Consider the following 18,005-nt stretch of genomic DNA (forward strand, 5'->3'; position numbering starts at 1 on the left):
TCATCATTTTACTGCTGAGATAAAACACAGGTCTACTGTCCCAAATAATGTTAATGATTGCCAAGTATTTGAGAATGATGCCCAGATTAACAATTTCCTCACTCTTGAGCATGCGTTTTGAAATATTAACATTGACATGGATGCTATGACGGATGAACGACAGCAAACGAATGAAAATGAGCAGGCTGTAACACCTATAATAGCCAAACGGATGCTGAACCCAACTGTTTTTGACAATACAAGCATAAAAGTGCTGAAACAGATGCATTTGGAGGAAATAGCAGAAACAGAGGCCGAGATTGTTGATCTGAAAGATAACTTTCTCCCTGCCGGCCTCACTCCATTGGAAGATATGTTTGATGCTAATGATGTTCCCAAAAAACCAAAAATGCAACCCCCAAACACTACTATAGAAAACATAACATCTGGGCAGTAGAGAAGCCCAAAATGATCAAATTATCCAAAAAATTTCCACCTGATCAGAAGCCCAAATATGTTGATTTTTTCAAAGAATTCCAAGATGTATTTGCTAAGAGTTATGAGGACTTAAAGTCCTATGACACCTCAGTAATCCAACACACCATTCCCTTAAAACCAAACCAAAAGCCCTTCAAACAAAAACTGAGGATAATCAATCCTATGCTTCTCCCTTTGATTGAAAAGGAAGTGAAAAGAATGTTTGAAGCAGGTATCATAGCACCCATCAGATTTTCTGAATGGGTATCCAATCTTGTTCCTACAAGAAAAAAGACAGGTGAGATTAGGCTATGGGTAGACCTAAGAAATTTAAACCAAGTTTCCCTAAAGGACCACTACCCATTGCCAAAAATGGATCATATTCCACAGAGAGTAGTGGGGTCATCTAGAATTTCTTTGCTAGATGGCTTTTTAGGTTTTAATCAAATACTGGTTCACCCGGATGACCAAGACATGACAGCTTTTACCACACCGTGGGGATCATTTAAGTATGTGAAGATGCCATTCGGACTTAAAAATTTTGGTGCTACCTTTCAAAGGGTAATGGATATTGCATTTGGCAAAGAAATACATGATTTCCTAGTTTTATATCTTGATGATCTAACCCCTTTCTCTAAATCTGATCAAGAGCACCCGAAACATGTGAGGCAAATATTCATGACATGTAGGAAATATGGCATTTCCTTGAACCCCAAGAAATCCCTCTTTGGCCTTGAAGAAGGCAAACTCCTTGGCCATATCATATCAAAGGGTGGGATTAGAATTGACCCTGAAAGAATCCAAGCTATCCTCCAAATCCCATATGCAAGAAACATAAAAGAGTTGCAAGCATTCCTTGGAAAGATCAACTTCCTAAGGAGATTTATTACATGTCTAGCTGAACTGATAAGACTGTTAAGAAACATGTTAAAAAAGGATGCCAAGGTAAGATGGTACCTTGAAACCAAACAAGCCTTTGAGGGCATAAAATCTGCCTTAACCCAAGCCCCTGTCCTCACAAGTCCACAATTTGATAGGGACATTGTCATATTTTCTTTTGCCTCGGATCACACCATAATTGTTTTCATTTTGCAAAAGGATGATCAGGGAGCTAAAAATCCAATTGCATCTTTCAGCCGAGCCTTAAGAGATTCCCCTTTGAAATACCCAATCATGGAGAAGCAGGCCTATGCCCAGGTCAAAGCAATCAAAGATTTCCGAGTGTACATTTTATATTCACATGTGATTGCCTATGTCCCAAATGTTGTTGTAAAGGACATACTAACCCAAGGGGGATTAGAGGGCAAAAGAGGCAAATGGATTGCAAACATCCTTGAGTATGACATAGAAATAAAACCAACCAAGCTCATAAAGGGACAAGGTTTAGCCAAACTGATGTCTGAAACAAACTTTCAAGCCATAGACATTAACCAATTGGACAATGAACAGGAGTTGGCGACTCCACATATTAGTGAAACCTTTTTGCAATCCCCATGGTATGCTGATATGTGCTTTGTATTGTTAAACCTGTTTGCTCCCCCAGGATTGTCCAGAACTAAGAAAGGATTTTTCAGAATGAAGGCTTCAATGTTTCGTGTCATAGATGGTGCTTTATTTTGGAAAAATCATGAAGGTATATTGCTTAATTGTTTAACCATGAATGAAACTAACAATTTGATGAAAGAATTCCATGCAGGTGACTATAGAGGGCATCTATATTGGAAGTCCACTGCTGAAAAAATTCTAAGGCCTGGTTTCTATTGGCCCTCTCTTTTTGCAGATGTAAAGAAGTTTGCCATTTCATGTCATAAATTCCAAACCTTTGAGGGCAAAAGAAAATTGTTGCCCCTGCCCTTTAAACCCTTTTCAACTGAAAAGCCTTTTCAACAATGGGGTCTTGACTTCATTGGAGAAATCCATCCCTCTTCCTCAAGCCAGCACAAATGGATTTGAACAGCCACCGACTATTTCACCAAGTGGGTTGAGGCCATCCCATTCAGACAAGCCAATGACACCATCATTATCCAATTCCTTCAGTTCAACATCCTTTCTAGATTTGGTTGCCCTGAGAAGATCATTACTAACAACGCCACTGCTTTTAAATCCAAAAAGAGGATCAATTTTTACCATAAACTTCACATCACCTTGGGGCATTCCACAGCCTATTACCCCCAAGGTAATGGCTTGGCTGAGTCATCTAATAAGATTCTGATTAATATCATAAAGAAAGTGATAGAATAAAACAAGAAGAACTGGCATAGAAAGCTCACAAATGCCCTATGGGCAGACAGACTATCAACAAAGAAATCCATTGGGATGAGCCCTTACGAGCTAGTATATGGCATGAAAGCCAGGTTTCCTTCATCTTTCGGCATCCCTACTATCAGACTGTTACAGGAGATTCAAGCTGAACCAAATGACATTCAACGAAGAATCAACCAAACCATTCATCTTCAGTAAACTAGAGAGAAGGTTTACGACAGAGCTCATATTTTTCAAGAAAAGCTCAAAAAGATGTTTGATAAGAGAGCTAAGGCTGAGGATTTTGTTAGAAAATTATATATTACAGAGCAATGGAACACATAAAATATTGCAGAAATATAAACACAAAAAATGCACAAAACAAGAGAGACACAGATATACGTGGTTCACCCAGTTTGGGCTATGTCCACCCCAAACAGCCAGTCCTTCCTTTTTATTATCCAGCAAAATGAAGAGACACAACCTACAACAAATCCGTTGTAATATCCTGTGTTTTCTCTCACAGTCTCACCTCTCTATTTCTCGCTCACAGAATACACATTTATCACCCAGTCTCAAATACAATACCATCATATAAAGAGAAGGGTTGCCTTCTAGGGCAAAAAACCCTAAACTAAACATATGTTCTACCTTCATATCATCCGCCTAATGAACGGCCCAGATTGACTAGAAATTACTATACTTTTACAAGGCAATTTACAGCTGTTTTTAGCTTCGGGGGTGCTTCCCCCGAAACAGATGAAAGGTAATTTTGTTACCAATGACAATAATATGAGGGCATATAGCACTGCTGCAACTAGTATACTCAATACATTCATTGAATCCAAGCTTGCTAAGATTTCAAGAGAACATAACATTCATGCACACAGCCTAGCCACTTTTGCTAGTACATCCAAGCTTCCCTGTGAGCCAAATCATCATTTTACTGTTGAGATAAAACACAGACCCACTGTCCCAAATAATGTTAAAGATTGGCAAGTGTTCGAGAATGATGCCCAGATTAACAATTTCCTCACTCTTGAGCATGAGTTTTCAAATATTAACATTGACATGGATGCTATGACGGATGAACGACAACAAATGAACAAAAATCAGCAGGTTGTAACACCTATAACAGCCAAACGAATGTTGAACCCAACTATTTTTGACAATACAAGCATAAAAGAGCTTAAACAGATGCATTTGGAGCAAATAATCAAACACACCATTCCCTTAAAACCAAACCAAAAGGAAGTGAAAAGAATGTTTGAATCAGGTATCATAGCACCCATCAAATTTTCTTAATGGGTATCCAATCTTTTTCCTACAAGAAAAAAGACAGGTGAGATTAGGCTATGTGTAGACCTAAGAAATTTAAACCAAGTCTCCCTAAAAGACCACTACCCATTGCCAAAAATGGATCATATTCTACATAGAGTAGTGGGGTCATCTAGAATTTCTTTGCTAGTTGGCTTTTTAGGTTTTAATCAAATACTAGTTCACCCGGATGACCAAGACAAGACAGCTTTTACCACACCGTGGGGAATATTTAAGTATGTGAAGATGTCATTCAGACTTAAAAACATTGGTGCTACCTTTCAAACGGCAATGGATATTGCATTTGCCAAAGAAATACATGATTTCCTAGTTGTATATCTTGATGATCTAACCCCTTTCTCTAAATCTGATCAAGAGCACCTGAAACATTTGAGGCAAATATTCATGAAATGTAGGAAATATGGCATTTCCTTGAACCCCAAGAAATCCCTCTTTGGCCTTGAAGAAGGAAAACTCCTTGGACATATCATATCAAAGGATGGGATTAGAATTAACCCTGAAAGAATCCAAGCCATCCTCCAAATCCCATATCCAAGAAACATAAAAGAGTTGCAAGCATTCCTTGGAAAGATCAACTTCGTAAGGAGATTTATTCCAAATCTAGCTGAAATGATAAGACTATTAAGCAACATGTTAAGAAAGGATGCCAAGGTAAGATGGTCTCTTGAAACCAAAAAAACCTTTGAAGGCATAAAATCTGCCTTAACCGAAGCCCCTGTCCTCACAAGTCCACAATTTGATAGGGACTTTGTCATATTTTCTTTTGCCTCTGATCACACCATAGCTGCTGTCCTTTTGCAAAAGGATGATAAGGGAGCTGAAAAGCCAATTGCATTTTTCAGCCGAGCCTTAAGAGATGCCCCTTTGATATACCCAATCATGGAGAAGCATGTCTATGGCTTGGTTAAAGCAATCAAAGATTTTCGAGTGTTCATTTCATATTCACATGTGATTTCCTATGTCCCAAATGTTGTTGTAAAGGACATATTAACCCAAGACGGATTAGATGGAAAAAGAAGAAAATGGATTGCAAACATCCTTGAGTATGACATAGAAATAAAACCAACCAAGCTCATAAAGGGACAAGGTTTAGCCAAACTGATGTCCGAAACAAACTTTCAAGCCATAGACATTAACCAATTGGACAATGAATAGGAGCTGGCGAATCCACAAATCAGTGAAACCTTTTCGCAATCCCCATGGTATGTTGATATATGCTTTGTATTGTTAAACCTGTTTGCTCCCCGAGGATTTTTCAGAACTAAGAAAAGATTTTTAAGAATGAAGGCTTCAAAGTTTTGTGTCATAGATAGTGCTTTATTTTGGAAAAATCATGAAAGTATATTGCTTAATTGTTTAACCATGAATGAAACTAACAATGTCATGAAAGAATTCCATGCAGGTGACTATGGAGAGCATCTATATTGGAAGTCCACAGCTGATAAAACTCTAAGGGTTGGTTTCTATTGGCCCTCTCTTTTTGCAGATGTAAAGAAGTTTTCCATTTCATGTCATAAATGCCAAATCTTTGAGGGAAAAAGAAAACTGTTGCCCCTGCCCCTTAAACCCATTTCAACTGAAAATCCTTTTCAACAATGGGGTCTTGACTTCATTGTAGAAATCCATCCCTCTTCCTCAGGCCAGCACAAATGGATTTTAACAACCACCGACTATTTCACCAAGTGGGTTGAGGCCAGCCCATGGGGACAAGCCAATGACACCATCATTATCCAATTCCTTGAGTGCAACATCCTTTCTAGATTTTGCCGCGCTGAGAAGATTATTACTGACAACGTCGTTGCTTTTAAATCTAAAAAAATGATCAATTTTTGCCATAAATTTCACATCACCTTGGGGCATTCCACAACCTATTACCCCCAAGGTAATGGCTTGGCTGAGTCATCTAATAAGAGCCTGATTAATATCATAAAGAAAGTTCTAGAAGAAAACAAGAAGAAATGGCATAGAAAGCTCACAAATGCCCTATGGGCTGACAGACTTTCAACAAAGGAATCCATTGGGATGAACCCTTACGAGCTAGTATATGGCATGGAAGCCAGGTTTCCTTCATCTTTGGGCATCCCTACTATCAGACTGTTACAGGAGATTCAGGCTGAACCAAGTGACATTCAACAAAGAATCAACCAAACCATTCATCTTCAGCAAACCAGAGAGAAATTTTATGACAGAGCTTAGATTTTGCAAGAAAATATCAAAAATATGTTTGATAGGAGAGCTAAGGCTGAGGATTTCTACATTGGTGACAAATTTCTAAGGTGGGATTCATGAAGAGAAGACAAGGGAAAACATGCAAAATTTTATTTTTTATGGAAAGGGCCATTCATTATTTCTGTTGTTCAGGGAAATAGCACATATTTTATCAAATCTGTAGAGGGCAGCATGGATGAAAAAGGCCCTGTAAATGGCCGAATGCTGAAACATTACCATGATCCCTTTTAAAGGGATATAATCCAGCTCTGTACATATCTCTTTGTGAATTGATATTTGTATATATCAGTGCTTTGTTTTTAGTTTTTGTATAAGCGGTCTGAGTGTTAGAGGAGCAGCATCAATGTTTGTGAAGACACAACCAATTGCCAGTATTCCATTTTTAAAGCTCTATCTTTGCATTAATCTCGGTAAAACAACAATAGTAGCACTGTCATATCACAGAAATTGATGGTAAAAGCAAACAGTGGGCAGCTTGCAGTCTTCAGTCAAACAGTACCAATAAGAGAGGAGCATTTTCTAATTTCACATCAACAATTGTTTCTATACCAGAGCCAAAGGAAAGACATCGGTTTTGATCTATTCTTTTCAAAGGAACAATGCTCAAGCAATATTGTACATAACATCAAGCACGCAGAAGAAAGTAGGCGATGTTATACAGTTCACAATAATTCAGTTGAGGAGGGAGCTGTTCATATTTAAAAGTTTCACACTTTAACAACCAGCATAAGGAAGTTTTTCAATCTACAGCCATAATAGAAGATCAAGGCAGTCTAACCTGCTCTTCTGGGATTTTCACAAGGAAAAGCCATCCCCAAGTGGAGCCACTGTTAGCTTCATGTTGCAACATGTGTTCATCTTTCATGATTGACAGTTTTACATGCAAAATATGTCATACTTTGCATCCTGCAATGCTCCATATTTCCAGAAAGAGGCCAAAGAAGGGACCATGAAAATGTGCTAGTCCAAATGCCACTGTTGTATTCCAATTTCGATGACTTAACCATTTTTGAAGAATGTTTTGTTAAGGGAAGTCCAAGCAGCTTAATCTTGGCTTCCCTAGGTTTCAATTTCTTGTTTTAGAATATAGAGAATTGATATCTGTCCAAATAGCTTAATCTTGGCAGATTTGTAGATAGGTAGAGAATCAAAGGAGCCCAACTGCTTAATCTGGGCCCTTGGAAGAAATAAGGATAGATTTAGATAGGAGGGCAGTCAAAAGAAAAATTGTAAAGCAGGGTCTGCAAGTCTAAGTGCACCCAAACCAAAAAGAAGAAAAAATGTTAGGTAAGTAGGCTGGGTAGGTAGTTTTGAGGTTGCAGAATGTTGATTTATGATCAGTTTTGTGTTTTAAAGTGATATTGTACTTCAGATCACAGGTACAAGGCAATTTTCATTTGGAGGAGCTCAAACTGGACATCTCTAACCTCCTCTTCTTCCTCTTCCCCCAAATCACTCACTAATTTCCCTGGAGAGGTCAAGATTTGCTTCATTCCTCTTAGTTTCGTCATTTTCCATATCATTTGCCTGGTGAAGATCTCATTCACTCAAAGATTTCCATTCTTCCTCTATGAGTCACTTTTCCCCCTTTGATAGCCTAAGATCCACATACTTACCGCTTTGTTGTCATTTCCATATTAACTACTGACTCTATTATGTAAATCCCTATAAGTTTTCCCCTTCCCCTACTAAAATTATGTTAATAGCTCCCCTATATACTTATCCCATCCCCCTAGTTGAAACATTGGGAATTGCTAAGTTTATTTGAAACTCAGCAAGAACCCTCATCTCCACCCTCAAACTATTTATTCATGCGTATTACTCTATCACACAGCATAAAATCCCTTTCATGTTTATGAAAACCGTTTTATTTGACTTATTTTCACCCTCCCAAGGCATAAACCCCTTGTTTTTCCTTAAAACTCTTCTAAAACTGCATAAATCCATCTTTCTAGGCTTTCGAACCCCTTCTGATGCCTCTAAAAATCTGTTATAACCCATAAACCCACCTTCCTAAAGTCCCCCCCCCCCCCCGCCGAATCAAATTAATTGAAAAGGCGATGCGGGCCCCGTCCCTTACCCTTCCGCCACCTTGTCCACCGCGCCAGCCGTCAGATCTAGCACGCCCAAGATCTACGGTGGGCGGGTGTTTTCATGCCCGGTCATGCCAAGGGTTAACACCCGGGAGATCGGCGGTTTTCCCGCCGTACTCCCACCACGCTTCACCCTCTAGACTGTGGCGGAGCCACCTCTGCCGAAACCACCTACGCGGATAGGCGGTGCGCTTGAAATCGTAAACCGCCTTTCCCCCTCCTGCGTCAGCACCACGTCACCCTGCCACATCACCATCCCGTGTCGGCCTCCTTCCACTGTACTGCCACGTCACGTCCTCCATTGTACCACCACGTCACCCGGCCGTACTGATGACGTCATCCTTCCATGTCATCGCCGTACTGGGACCCACTGCTGACATCATGCTGACGTCATCGTCAAAAAGTGTGAAGGCGCAAATCGCAGCCTAGGAAGTCGGGAATCAGAATCTGAGGTAGTTTCTCATGCACGATTAGCACCTAGTGCTAATCGCACATGGCTATGGGAAATAGGCCAAAATGGAAAGCCCCTCACCGCGCGGCCCCCAGCAAGCCCGAAAGGCACAAAATGAGCAGATTTTCTTCGTGAAGCATTCCGAAAGGGGCAAACATAGTTTTTAAAGCAACAAAGGGCCGAACAGCTGCCATGAAAGATCGATGGGACAGTCTAAACCACTTAGAAGACATTAAAGAGGCCAGGTTCAGCGCCAAAGAGTATCAGAGGAAAGATGAAGCGGCAAAGAGTATCAGTTCAGCAACATCGAAGCAGGTGAAAATTAAAGACCTTCATCAAAGTCAGCAAAACAATTAAGGCCATTTAAAAGCCTATCTGGTCGGGATTAGTGCACATTAATGCCAGCAAACAGCAGCAAAACCAAGTTAGAGGTGGAGATAAAAGACAAATCACAGTTATTACAGGAGGACTGCACCGAGCCACCTAGGACAAACAATAACTCAGTTTGATAAAGCTGCCCTCAGCGTAGCTCAAAGATATTTTCATGCATTTATTTCTGGATAAGATTAGGTTAAAGTAATCATTTTCTTTCAGACCTGTTTAGGTGGGCTATAATAGATTAATTTTTGGATAATTTTCCCTATTTATACCAACCCTCTGTATTGTTTAAAGGGTTGGTTGGTTGATAATCCTCATTAGAGACTCGCACTGGATATGTGAGATGTTTTACTTAATCAAAGATTGCTGAAAAACTTTGGAGGAATGACTATCTATTCTGTGTCTAATGGTTTGAATAATTGAATGCGGAATTCTTGTGTTGCTATATGAATCAATAAGTTTTCCTTACCTATGTTATTTCGATTTCACATATGCTCAAGTTACAGAACAAAGGATTGGTTTAGAATTTTCTTGGCTGCACTCTATGCTCAGTTTCCGTGGCTTCTTAATGTTTTACTCTTGAATTAGGCATAAATAGGATTTCTGTTCTGGCTCATGTTTGACCTATTTCACATATGAATGACTGTTATCTAGGAATTCTTAACTGCTCCAAGATAGGGCTTATTTGTCTTCTCTCTGCTAACTTGAATGAGAGATTATTAATTGCCCCTCATTCCTTAGCCTTCAATCCATCTCTTTTACATTGAATGATTGTTTCATATACAACTAACTTGCTCCATATTCCTTCTTGTGACCAAGAAAACGCACCAGCAGTCCTACTCCTTGACTCCATGCCCAATGGTTCTAAAACTTTCTTGCTATCCCTGCCTCTTTACTTGAAAGCATCATCCTTCCCACCAAAAATCAAAACAAAACCCCTTGAACTCAATAACTAGCCTAGAAACCTTATCAACAAAGCTAAATTAGAAAGAGAGAGCCCTCTCTGATTGCAGGTGGGCTAGAACCTGCAATCCAAAGATTGTTCTGTGGTTACCTCGGCTGTATCCTTTTGAGATGACCAGAAGGACAACCTGAGTAATAACACTAATAAATTAATGATTATGCATGATTTTATAAATGAAAGTTTAATAAATTGGTTATAACATTATTCACCATTTTTAGCCTTCAAGATAATAGCTAGATTGAAGATTTGATCATTAAAAGTGCCAACTGAGAAATGCACTGGAATAAGAAGTGACAGTTTTTCGGTTGAGATTTTGAGCAAATGAAGCATAATATGGAAAATCTGGAACATGGGATTTGTCCAGAACGGACCCAATTAACTTTCATGGGGAACGGCTTGCCCAAATTCGGCTTGTACTGAGATAAACGCAGGGTTCTTTGAGCACAATTTTCTTAGATTTGTTGTTGCGGCCGTCCTCCAAATCTTAGCTGCAAAGCCAAATTCGTCTTGCTCTTGTTGAAACATGGATGGAAATATATTTTATTGTTGATCAATTGGTTGGAAACAATCTAATTTTGTAATAGAAATTATGTTGTGCTTATCTTTATTGTAACTTCTCTCTGATCTCTCTCTATTTAAATGAAAACAGAGATCAGAGATGGGGGTGATTTGGGGATGGAAAAAGGATGGCTAAGAGAATGGAGAATTGAGGATTTAGAATTAAGAATTCATGATAGGATAGGAGGAAGAAAGGATTGTTTCAGGCTGTAAGTCTCAAAGCTGCTACTGTTGTAATGATTTTACCATTTAATGATTAATACCTGATTTGGGAGGAGATGTTCATTCTTTTCATCTGAAGTAGCCCAGCAGCATCTGCTGGCGGCTAAGGGCCCAGCCTCTAGTGGAGTATGCTACTGCTATATTATATCTTTATGATTCAAGTGTGGTTTGATTTCTTTCATTTAATCTGTTTAGTAATCTAACGCCCTTTACTATTTTACATATCAGCGCTGTTATATATACTTGATTAGATACTATCGTTATCTGCAACAGGAATGCTATGTTATCATTTTAACTTTGTATCGCATTGTTGTTCCTTTTGATACTTGATATAACATTGTTGTTCCTTACAAATTGTCATTCAATTACAGATTAACCGCGTTGTATGTTCCTACATCGGTACAACTGTATGATGTATTCTTAAATTGCGACTGTTGTTTATTCGAGATTGTTGTTCCGTTACAATTACTGTTACTTTATAGCTGTGATTCATGCATATTGTATCGAAGCTCAGGTTACTATTCATTTTAATGATAAGTGCGTTGCATGCTTGATTTGGGTTGTTGTACATTCAGATTTAATCTGTTGTTCTATTTCCGTGTGATGTCTGATTTATTATTAAAGTAAAGATTGCTATTAATTTGGCTTTGCTATTGTTAATTTCCATTAATTAGAGTTTGTTGTTCAGATTCCTCTAATTACAGTTTGCTGCCCATTTACTTTGTTATTCATTTCTGTTGATTAATTGCAATAGTTTGCTTTTAAAGAGTTTTCCTAGTTTACTTTCAATGGCATCTTGAGTTCAATTTCTATTCCCTTTTAATTGCTTTAAAGCAGGACTGCCAACTATAGAGAACATTGGTTATTGCTTCCTCGTTCCCAGATTGATTGTCTTTTTCTAGTTTGATTTCAATTGCATCAATCTCTAGAGGAATGAGTTATTGCTACAATATACCCAATTGATGTTTGCGGAGTGAATAGTTGGATTTCACAGCATTTGACTTTATGTTATTGTTAGATTTCTTTTTCAAGAATTCATTTACTTTTGCATTTTAAGCTCTATACTGAAAAACATTACTCTTGAGTAAATGGCCGCCTCAAATTGAGTACACTCTTGGAATAAAAATTCTTCCCTCGGTTGATAATTAACGTGAAGGTAATTAGGAGTTAAAAAGACACCTTTTTATCACTCCACATTTTGGCGCCATTGTCGGGGAGAGTGTATCCATTTTTAAAAGAGTAGTGTGCATCCGTTGAGTGTCTGTTAGGAAATAATTGGGTATTAAAAACGGAAAGTAAGAACCTATGTACGGAGCATGTAAAATACCTCCACCCCCGCCCGCTTTTCAACAGAACTGTTAAAGAACTTAGAGTAGAAATAGATGTTTGATTTTTTGTTTGAATGACTAGAAAAAAGATAGAAATTTTTAAAAACAAATCTCATGATTTTTCTCAAATGGTGATGTAAGCACCACCCATTTCACTAACCAATTGACAAGAATATTTGAAGAAGGAGCCTCAAATAAATACATGAAGAACATCTTATATTATGGTAAGAAATGGCTCATGTTTCTACTTTTGAATTTCCTATCAAAGATCTAGGAGGTGTGACACAAATGCACATAATTCCCCCATCTTTACCAAATTTTCATGGTTTAGCAAATGAAGATCCAGATACATTCTTATTTGAGTTCGAAATACTTTGTAGAGGATATGATTATTGTACTAATGATCAAAGATTGAAAGTGTTTCCTCTTACTCTAAAAGGAGCAGCTCTCCGATGGTTCATGAGCCTAGGTGGGAATTACATCCAAACATAGGAGGACATGAAGAACATATTCTTGAAGAAGTACCAAGACTATTGCAAATCCAATGAAGATATTTTCGGTATGATACAAGGGGAAGATGAAAGTTTGGAGGATTATGTAGATCGATTTCATTATAACCTTCAAAAATCAAAGCATAAGCATTTGGAAAAAGAGATCTTAAAAACACTCCTTAAAGGAATCAAAGATGAATTTTTAGAACTCTTAAATCTGATAGGAAAAGGTGATGTTTTTCAGTTGTCATATGATGATGTTTGTGAATTGTGCATAAGGTTTTCAAGAGGAATCTCCAAGGCTGGTAATAATTCTAGAGATGTTTGTTCTTTCTTTTCTAAATCTGCTACAAGAACAAGAGACATAAGAGCTGAAATCAATGTTTTACTTGAAAATTTTAAAGTTGATTTTATTATCTCTCTAAATGCAAAATTGGATGTTTTCCAGGTTCATAAACATCAAGAATTTGATGAAGTATTTTTCACTGATGACCGAAAGGAGCATACCATAGATGGTTGTTCTTCCTTATCTAATTTGGAAGTGGCATATCAAAGAGATGGGGAAGCTGCAACAAGGCCAATAGGTATGGTTCAAAACACTTCCTCTTCATTCTCTTACTTGCACAATCCAATATGGAATACTCATGTTCTAGGGCAGCCATGTCAATTTCAATATAACCACCAATCTTATCTACAAGTTTTGCATGGTTCACCTTATGATTGCATGACTACTCTCCCTCATCTTGTAGCACAAGCACATTCTCCATATTCTCCACCAGCTCTTCCACAACATCCTGCTTGCATATCAAATTTATCCACTCAACCCAACCAACCACATCATCACAATGCTCCATTCCTTACACATTTTCTGCTCAACTAATTCCAAACCCTCACCACAATAAACCAGTAAAACATGCTTACAATGTTGAACAGCCAAATTTACGCACCCTTCCAACCAATTCTATCTCACATGCGCCATTAGAGAAAACTTACAATGAGATTCAGAAGGTTTCAAATTCAAAAATTGTAGAAGCTATGGAAGAAAATGAGGTTTCTTATAGTATGTATCAACAAGTTATTTTAAAAGCTCAAGAACTTCATGATCTGATGGATATGAGAAATAAAGAAAGTAATGGATACATTGAAGATTGGTTTCACTCCATCATTTGTTTGCGACATCACTCTATGCTTCAACAATTTTTGATATCATTTTCTCAAGGGAAGTTGGCTTCTCATAACCTAATTTTCATTAATATGCATTTTTCAAATTTGGGTATGTGTATACATGAAGCCTTATTTTGAAAATGGCTCCACTAGAAGTACTCATATACGTAGTCATATTCATTTCTCAAATCAAAATAGGTTAGTCTAGAAAATCAAATAAATAAGGGAATAAATAAATGCATTTTGTTTTTCCATTTAAAACTAGTGTTTTTTGTTGCAACATGCTATGCAAATCAACAATGGTGATAATTTTTTTAATTCATTTGTGTATGTAGATGACTTATAATGTAAATAATAGTTCTACAAGCACTCATATTCACTTTTATAACCAATTTGAAAAAATGCTTCAATATCATATTTTTTTGGCTTGTGGGCTTGATGGAATTTTTGCAAAAACAGTCGGGACAGTAATGTTTTTAGGGACCAAAAGGGAATATTTTTTAAACTTGTTTATATCCTAAGTAGCCCTTGATTTCTACTTTCCAACCCAATTTGAATCACTCAATTTTGATTTGAAATGAAAATGTTAGAACCAAAACATTGACATGGTGTCTAGTGGGCAGCTCAGGAATAGAGTTGGGACAATCGGTTTTTGGAGGCCTAAATGAATGCATTTTCAAAACCTGCTTCTATGGTATATTCCCCTATGAATCTAGTCTCTAATGAAATTTTAATCACTCATTTTTGATATCATATGGGAAAGTTATGATCAAAATACTGACTGTCTATCGTAAATCAACACTCTTAAAACTCTGCCTTTCCGGCTGTTCTTTACATTATTTGATCTATCAATTCTTATTGTATTCAAAACTTGTTTCTATTGGAGATAAATAAATTAATATATTTTCATTTACAATTTGAATCATTCAAATCTGACATCAAACGAAAACGTTACGCTTGAAATATCAACTGTTGGTCTAAGTCGGGTAATCGAAAATGACTATGTTATGCAAGTTGTTCTAACTAAAATTTACATATCATATCATTGAATCTTTCCAACCTATTTATTATGGAGATAAAACTTTGAATTAGCTCTCATTTGGCTTTGGAATCACTCAATTTCGACAAAAAACAAAGAAGTTTTGATTAAAACACTGTAGGTTAACATGATTGGCCACTGCTCTCCCACAGGTAACAAATAAATTTTACTTTGTTATTTTCTCCGTGGATTTGTTCTACAGAGTAACTACTTGTTAATTTGTTGCATAATTCTTGGATTAGGGGAGTCCTTGCACCTCTCTTTCTCCATGATCTAACATTTTATTGCAGGTAGATACTCGTTTTTTGCAGGTCTTGGGAAAATAAAGAAGGTCAAACTATGGATGAGTGATTTTTGAAAGAAATTTTAAATGAAACAAAGGAATTTCATCTAACTCATTACCCAACGGATTCATAATAGAAGAAATGAAGAATTGATTTCCATTTCATGATTCATGTCTTATTACTGCTGCCAAAACATTTTTCAAATAGATCATTTTTTTTACATAATATCATAGCTGTTGTAAATTAATTTACTTATTTACATACTGTTTATTTTTTTAAATAAAATATTGTTTCTTTTCTGATTTCTCTTATATTTTGTGTTTCAGGTGTTGCTTCATTCAAATTGTAACATATCTTCAGCATCAATGCCGTGAACGGCTAATTTTTTTTTTTGCATGTTTGCATTTTATGATTGTCCATTTTGTTGTTCCTTTTTCACGTTTTGTTATTCCTTTTCGAAATGGAACAACACTTCTGCACTTTCACGTTTTGTTGTTTGTTACAAGGAAAAGTGTCTACACAGAACTGCTTATACCACTAAGGTGTGATAGCTACCTTAGAAACAAACAAAGTAAAGCTACTTTTGTTTTTCCTTTATGAAGTATAGATGAGAGAAGAACAAAGAAGACCAACCTCCGTCTTGCGCTAATCTCCTAGTTCGATTCCTCTCTCTCTTGATAGTCTTTCGCTACTTGTTCCCTTGGGCGCCCAACTTCACAGAGTACCTGTAAGATCACAGTAGCATAGCACTATACAAGAACATGGATCTATAATCATAAACAATCTAGGATCAGATGTAAATTGACCATACAAATGCAGAAAACATAAATGACACAAGAGTATGGAGGAAAACTTGAATAGATTTTATTGATAAACAAGAAAGAGCCAAGGGAGTTACAACCAGTTGTTCTGACCCATCATCATCCCCTCAGTAAGGAAACCCCTCTTCACCTCATAAAAATATTAGATCGCCCAACAATCTGATGTTGTCTAAAGAAACGAACAGCAATTCCTTACAATATGGAAAATTCCAGCTTCTGGATCTCTGGGATGAGGGATTCATATATAGATATCTGTAAGGGAGATGAGTCAGCTTGTGATTTGATTAGTGTCTTCCCTCTAATAGTTCTTGCTTCCACTTGGAGATTGATGAACTCTTACTCATCCTTGGTCGAATTCAGAGAGGCAAGTGTCACAGGAGAAGTTTTTGGAAGTTTCCATGCCTCTCCACCTCGCGGAATGACACTGCCATTTGTCACTTCTCGCCCATCGCACCCCATAGAAGGGCTTTTTGAAATGCAATGCACCCACACAGTGTGTTTAGGTGAGATGCAACGCACTTTGCCTATGGAGCAGCTAATATGATCATGTTTTGACCAGTTCTGAGTAGTTTTTCATGGAGAACTTTTGGAAGAAGCTGTAATCAATTGACCTTGTTCCTTTAGGGGTTAGAACAACACTTTTAGGGACTTAGGAGTCCTTGGTTTATGGAAATTTCATGCTTGGGGGTTGTAGTGCCCAAAAATTTCTATAACAGTTGCCCCCTAAAGCATGAGGTCATTAATCTTTTGATGTCGGGTGAAATGCTTTATTAGGAAGATCCGAAGTTCTTTCAAGCTGGGAGGAGACCTGTAATAAGATACAATACAATACAATACATTATCTTCATAATATTTTCATGATCTAGCTGAGGTGGGCATTCCCATGCTCAGCTTTATAAATTCATTTTCATGTACATAGGACAGACAATCGTCTGAGTGTAGACTGATGATTCTGGTAGAGTCATCATCCCTTTGATTGGATGATTATCCGTGTAGCAATGATGTACATATGATGTCTTTATTTCCATGAATATATATCGCAGCCCGGATGGATGAAACTAGATCTGGGATCTTCAATCTCGTTCAATCTTTACTCGAAGTACAAGTCTATCCATGTGAGAGATGTTCTGGAGTCGAACATGGAAAGGCATTGCCTGATTACCAGCCAATGATGTAAGCTGTTAACAGGCGCGAGAGGAATCACCGATAATGATAATGAGCCTCAAAGTACTGCAGTACAATTCTCGTGGTTTGAATAAAGGACTTGGCATCGAACACCACGCAAAATCTTTCAGTTGAAGGCCATTGATGTAAACCTGTCGCCGGAAGTGAGAAACTTGCCATTGAGGCATGAAAGCTTCAAAGTACTGAATGGGGTGTTACTAGATCGACTTCTTGGATAATGAGCTGATGTCGACAAGAAGCGATCCGTCATAGGAGGGCCTTAATGAATCCCACATCAATGACACGGAATGGAGCAAATGATTTTAATGGAGGTGAAAACGATCTGATGACATACGGTTCACGGTGGTGGTCATGAAAGAATGGAGTGTAAATGTATTGTAGCGGGTGAGACACATGTGAATTCTCTGAATGACTTCTCTTGAACATATCGGTGACACTGACATGATGGATTGGTAGCATAACCCCAAATGTGTATGGTGTGATGGGACCATGGTGATGTGACCGGTGAATGAAAAAACCCAACCCGACTTGGATGCAAAGTGAAAGTGTCATGTTCAAGAGCGACTTGCTACCAACAATGTTCCTTCAAGTTTTCTTCCCAATTTTCCCCAGTCATTGCTGACCAGTACCTCTTTGTTTTTGTCAAGCTTGAGGAGGATAATATATGCTTGTTCTATAATTTTCCCTTCTGGCAAACCCATCGCTATGTTTTAATGAGCCTAGCGATAGTGAAACTCGTTCTTGTCTGCTATGGACAAGTTTG

This window comes from Pinus tabuliformis, chromosome 5_1, assembly GCF_031772625.1.
Source record: "Pinus tabuliformis cultivar Carrire ecotype Pingquan chromosome 5_1, CPIR1, whole genome shotgun sequence".
NCBI classification, from domain to species: domain Eukaryota; kingdom Viridiplantae; phylum Streptophyta; class Pinopsida; order Pinales; family Pinaceae; genus Pinus; species Pinus tabuliformis.